This window comes from Lithobates pipiens, unplaced genomic scaffold, assembly GCF_037356315.1.
Source record: "Lithobates pipiens isolate NorthernLeopardFrog02 unplaced genomic scaffold, aLitPip1_a1.2 Scaffold_13, whole genome shotgun sequence".
NCBI classification, from domain to species: domain Eukaryota; kingdom Metazoa; phylum Chordata; class Amphibia; order Anura; family Ranidae; genus Lithobates; species Lithobates pipiens.
In genome coordinates, this window is record NW_027507718.1 from 493,442,181 (window position 1) to 493,447,890 (window position 5,710).

Sequence of the window (5,710 nt, forward strand, 5' to 3'; positions counted from 1 at the left end):
TTGGGTGTGATAGAGGAGTCCCAGAGTGACTGGTCCAGTCCTATTGTACTAGTGCCCAAACCTGATGGGAGCTGGCGGTTTTGTAACGATTTTAGACAATTAAATAAAGTTACAAAATTTGACACCTACCCCATGCCACGTATAGATGAGTTGGTTGACCGGCTGGGAACAGCCCGATATATGACAACTCTTGATCTCACCAAAGGGTATTGGCAAATTCCCCTGGCCGAGTCGGCCAAGGAGAAAACTGCGTTTGTAACCCCAGATGGGGCATTCCAATATAAGAGAATGCCGTTTGGGTTACAGAATGCACCGGCAACATTCCAGCGGAAAATGGATAAGATTCTGAGGCCCCATCATAAATATGCTGCAGCTTACCTGGATGATGTGATTATCCATAGCACAGACTGGGTCTCACATTTGCCAAAAGTACAAGCAGTCCTAGACTCCATCCGGGAAGCTGGGTTTACGGCCAATCCAAAGAAGTGTACCATTGGACAGGAGGAGGCCAAATATCTTGGGTACACTATTGGGAGGGGGGTGATAAAACCCCAAGTCAATAAAGTCGAGGCCATACAGAGTTGGCCACGTCCCAACAGCAAGAAACAGGTACGAGCCTTTCTGGGAATCGCTGGCTATTATCGACGATTCATTCCCCATTTTGCTTCTCAGGCTGTGCCCCTCACCAACCTGACAAAAGGGAAAGAGTCTGTCATGGTTAAATGGTCCCCAGAGGCTGAGGAAGAATTTCAGTCCTTAAAAACAGCCGTATGTAGCCAGCCAGTGTTGTACTCACCAGACTTCTCTAAGGACTTTGTTGTACAAATTGATGCATCAGACGTTGGGTTAGGAGCAGTGTTATCCCAGGTCTGGAACGGGGAAGAGCACCCAGTCATTTACCTCAGCAGGAAGTTAAAGTCCCATGAGGTAAATTACTCCACGATTGAGAAGGAATGTTTAGCAGTGAAGTGGGCTCTAGATTCCCTTCGGTACTATCTGCTAGGTAGGCACTTTGACCTGGTGACTGATCACGCTCCTTTAAAGTGGATGGCTCAGAACAAGGAGACCAATAGAAGGGTAAATAGGTGGTTCCTGGCCCTACAGGAATTTAACTTTACAGTTAAGCATCGCCCTGGTGTTAAAATGGGGAATGTGGATGCTTTGTCTCGGATACATGCGTGTCTGGCTGCTTGTGTTACAACCCCAAGGTTGAAACAAGAGGGGGGGGGGGGGTATGTGGCAGCACGCAGGTAAAATCACCTGGTTGTATTCAGGATGGGAAATATGTGTGTCCTAGATTCAGGCTTTATGCAGACTTTTACAATTAGAGGGGAAGAGTTAATGAGCCCAGCTGTAGTAAGTGGGCTCATTAAGACCTCTACAAAAAACCCCAGCATGCATAGGGAGATGCTCCATCCTGGAACCAGTTTTGTGTGTATAGACTGGGGAGTCTGAGATCTGTTCTGTGCGGTGAGTTAACGCCTGTGTGGCAAACCCCTACAATAGAGACAGGGACTGGGGCAGCACAAGGCTGCACCCAGTTGTTAGACAGGGAGTCTACGTGTGTAGTTAGAGGTCAAGCTGACCAGGATTTATTTTCTTGTTTTATTTTGTTTGGCTGTTATATGTATCACTGCATGTAGCCTAAATAAACCGGATCTTTTGTTTTTTGCACCTACACCGCTGTCTGCTGTGCCTGACTTTGTGTTGTGAACCCATCCAGGGGGTCACACACACCCGCTACCGAGCGAACCCCCTCACAATATATATATATATATATATATATATATATATATATATATATATATATATATATATATATAATATGAAGAGGAGTGGAGGAGATGCGCTGGAGCAGAGGTCGCCACCGCTCTGGTGCATTGGAGAGGAGCTGCTGCAGTAAGTCCCGTCTGTCAGAGCTGCCCGTGGGGGGGGGGTTGGGGGGGCTGCCAGAGCTACAAGCCCGCGAGTAGGGGAGTCGGTGGGCACAGTGGCTGCATATGATGGGCACAAATGGCTGCATTTGACGGGCACAAGTGGCTGCATTTGATGAGCACAAGTGGCTGCATTTGATGGGCACTAGTGGCAGCATATGATGGGCAAAGGTGGTTGCATATGATGGGCACAAATGGCTGCATTTGATGGGCACAGGTGGATTCATATAATGGGCACAGGTGGCTGCATATACTGGGCACAACTGGCTGCATTTGATGGGCACAGGTAGCTGCATTTGATGGGCACAAGTGGCTGCATATGATGGGCACAGGTGGCTGCATATGATGGGCACAAGTGGCTGCATATACTGGCCACAAGTGGCTGCATATGATGGGCACAGGTGGATGAATATGATGGGCACAAGTGGCTGCATATACTGGGCACAAGTGGCTGCATATGATGGGCACAAGTGACTGCATATACTGGGCACAAGTGGCTGCATTTGACAGGCACAAGTGGCTTAATATGATGGGCACAGGTAGCTGCATATGATGGGCACAGGTAGCTGCATATGATGGGCACAGGTGGCTGCATATACTGCGCAGAAGTGGCTGCATATACTGGGCACAAAGTGGCTGCATATGATGGGCACAAGTGGCTGCATATAATGGGCACAGTGGCTGCATTTGGGCACACTGGCTGAATATGATGGGCACAGTGTCTGCATATGATGGGCACACGTGGCTACATATGTTGGGCACACAAGACTGCATATGATGGGCACACAAGGTTGCATATGATGGGCAAAATGGTTGCATTTCATGGGCCCAGTGAGGCTACAATGGATGGGGGCTTTCAGTATTTTTCAGTTTATTTGCGCCCCCCCCCCCCTTAAAAAAAAATTTGAGCACCAGCCACCACTGCTTCCTGTGATGTGTCATAAGGATAAACACTGCAGTTTTGGTTACTGAAGCCCCCCGATTCCCCTGTGAAGACTGAGGAGAAGAATAAATTCAATAACTTCGCCATTTGCCCATCCATGGTAACCAGATGTCCTTCCTCATTCTTTATGGGCCAATATGGTCTGTCCTCCCTTTTTTACTGTTTACATACTTAAATACTTGGGATTTTTTTTTTGCTCTCCTCTGCTATGTGTCTTTTGTTTTCTATCTTACCCACCCTGATTGCACCCTTACATTTCTTGTTGCATTCTTTATAAAGTCTGAATGCTGATGATGATCCCTCAACCTTGTATTTTTTGAAGGCCTTCTCCTTTGCTTTTATATGCATTTTTACATTGAAGTTATGCCATCCAGGACTTTTGTTCACTCTTTTAAACTTATTACCCAATGGGATGTATTGGCTAATGCCTTTATTTAATATGCTCTTAAAGCAAACCCATCTCTCCTCCGTGTTCTTTTTTCCTAAGATTTTATCCCAATTCATGCCTTTTAAAAAGGTTTGTAGTTTAGGGAAGTTGGCCATTTTGAAATTCAGTGTCTTTGTATTCCCCTTATGTTTCTTATTTGTGTGATTTATACTGAAGTCAATTGACCTGTGATCACTGTTTCCTACATTGCCTCTTATTTCCAACACTTCCCATCCTTGCTGCTAATCCAACTTGTGATAGGAGATCTGTCTCGCCTTTCTCCCTCAGGTTAGGGGGCCTATAGCATACTCCCAGTAATATTTTCCCCTTAGCTTCATCCCTTTGGAGCTTTACCCATAAGGATTCCACCTCCTCCCTAGCTCCCTTAGTGATGTCATCTTTCACATTCACTTGTACATTATTCTTGATATATAGGCATACTCCTCCCCCTTTTTTACCCTCTTTCCTTCCGATAAAGGGTATACCCTTGAATGGTTGCCAACTAATCATGAGAGCTGTTAAACCAGGTCTCTGAAATTCCCACAAAATCCAAATCCTCCTTGTACAACAGTATCTCTTAATGGGTGTTCCGAGATTGCAACTAGGGCTTGTTACTATACTTACCTTGGGTTTATGTGCTTTAGTCAACCTACCACTAATGCCCCCAATACTACCCTCTGGAATCTGTTTCCCACTGACTATGTCTACCTCTGGGCCTCATCCCTGCCCCCCCCCCCCCCCCCGTCACCTAGTTTAAAAACCTCTCTAACTTTTTGGCCATCTTTACTCCCAGCGGATCAGCACCCACCTCATTTAAGTGAAGTCCGTCCCTCCCTTCTATAGTACTGATGATCGACTGAGAAGTCGGCCCAGTTCTCTAGGAACCCAAACCCTTCCTTACTACACCAGCTCTTCAGCCACTTGTTTACTCCCCGAATCTCCCTATGCCTATGCCTTTCTGGTGTGGCTCAATGTACCGGTAGTATTCCTGAGAATACTACCTTGGAGGTCCTTTTCTTCAATTTAGCTCCCAAGTCCCTAAAATCATTCTTTAGGACACTCCATCTGCCTCTGACTTTGTCATTGGTGCCAACGTGCACCATGACAGCCGGGTCTTCCCCAGCCCCTCCCAGTAATCTGTCCACCATATATGTGACGTGCCGAACCTGAGCGCCCACTAGACAACATACAGTTTGGCGCTTCAGGTCTTTGTTGCAGATTGCTCTCTCTGTCCCCCACCACAAGAATCTGTCTTTCCTTTCCCACCGCTTCCCCCCCCCCCCCACTCTCACTGGAGGAGTTCTTCCTCCGGCAGCTAGGAGAGTCCCTGAGCTCCAGCAATGCTGGTCCCTGATTGGTTTCACCAATGTCACTCAGTGGAGTATACTTATTGGGATGCTCCAACCCTGGATTGGCCTCCCTGGCACTTCCCCTTCTACCCTTCCTGACTGTCACCCATCTACTTGTAGCGCTGGCTCCTGAAGAGCACGCATTATGTGTTTTGTCATTTAACTTTTCCTGTAACCGCAGTTTGGTTTTGGGTTAAATTACTCTAAATTTTGACTTCAGTACCAGTCTGGCTGGACTGCATGGTGTTCTGCCTGACCATAGGTGGTGCTGTCATCCGTGGCAGGGTTTAGAATGTAGTTTACTCTCTCTCGGAGAGTAAGGAGGAAGGATTCAAAGGTGGTCCGGTGCCATCTCGGTTTGTGGAGAGGCCCAGCAACTGTGGAAGCATCCAGGGGAGGACTCTTTGGGAGAAGGCCACACAAAGGTTGGCTTCTCAGAGGGAGCCTGGAGGCTAAGTTGAAAAACCCCAAGTGAATCTGGTTTCGTATGGTATCACCGCACTGGCTGCAAGATACTGGTAGCGTACAAGGGTTCTCTGAGGTGTCTACATCTTTCAGTTCTATTCAAGTGTTCTACAATAAGTCTGTGGCAGAGACTTTATTTAAGTGTTCTACAATAAGTCTGTGGCAGAAACTGTATTTGATTGAAACACCCTGTTGGCTGCTAGGCCTGGTGAGAGAAGGACTATCCGATAAGGGTGAGGATCCAGCTGTGAATGGCTATTCTCTGGATTTCTCTCGTGTGAGAGACTTTTCCTATTTGACTTAGTACTAAGAGTACCTGGACTTTCCTACCTAAACCCTCTAATCCTAATTTGAGAGAACCCCTATATACGCACAAGGTCAAGAAGGTAACTGTAAGCCCAATTAAATCAGCTGCTCCATGTGCTCCATGGTCAGTGCTACATGTGGGGCTCAAGTCCAGGATTTACCGTTACCCCAACAGAAGAACTGTGTAAATGGCCACTATAGGGTAGAGGGTTAAACTTTTGGACTATGCCATTTTGGGAACAAAAAAATTATTGACATCCACTGTTGGCACGCAAGCTCTGGGCGG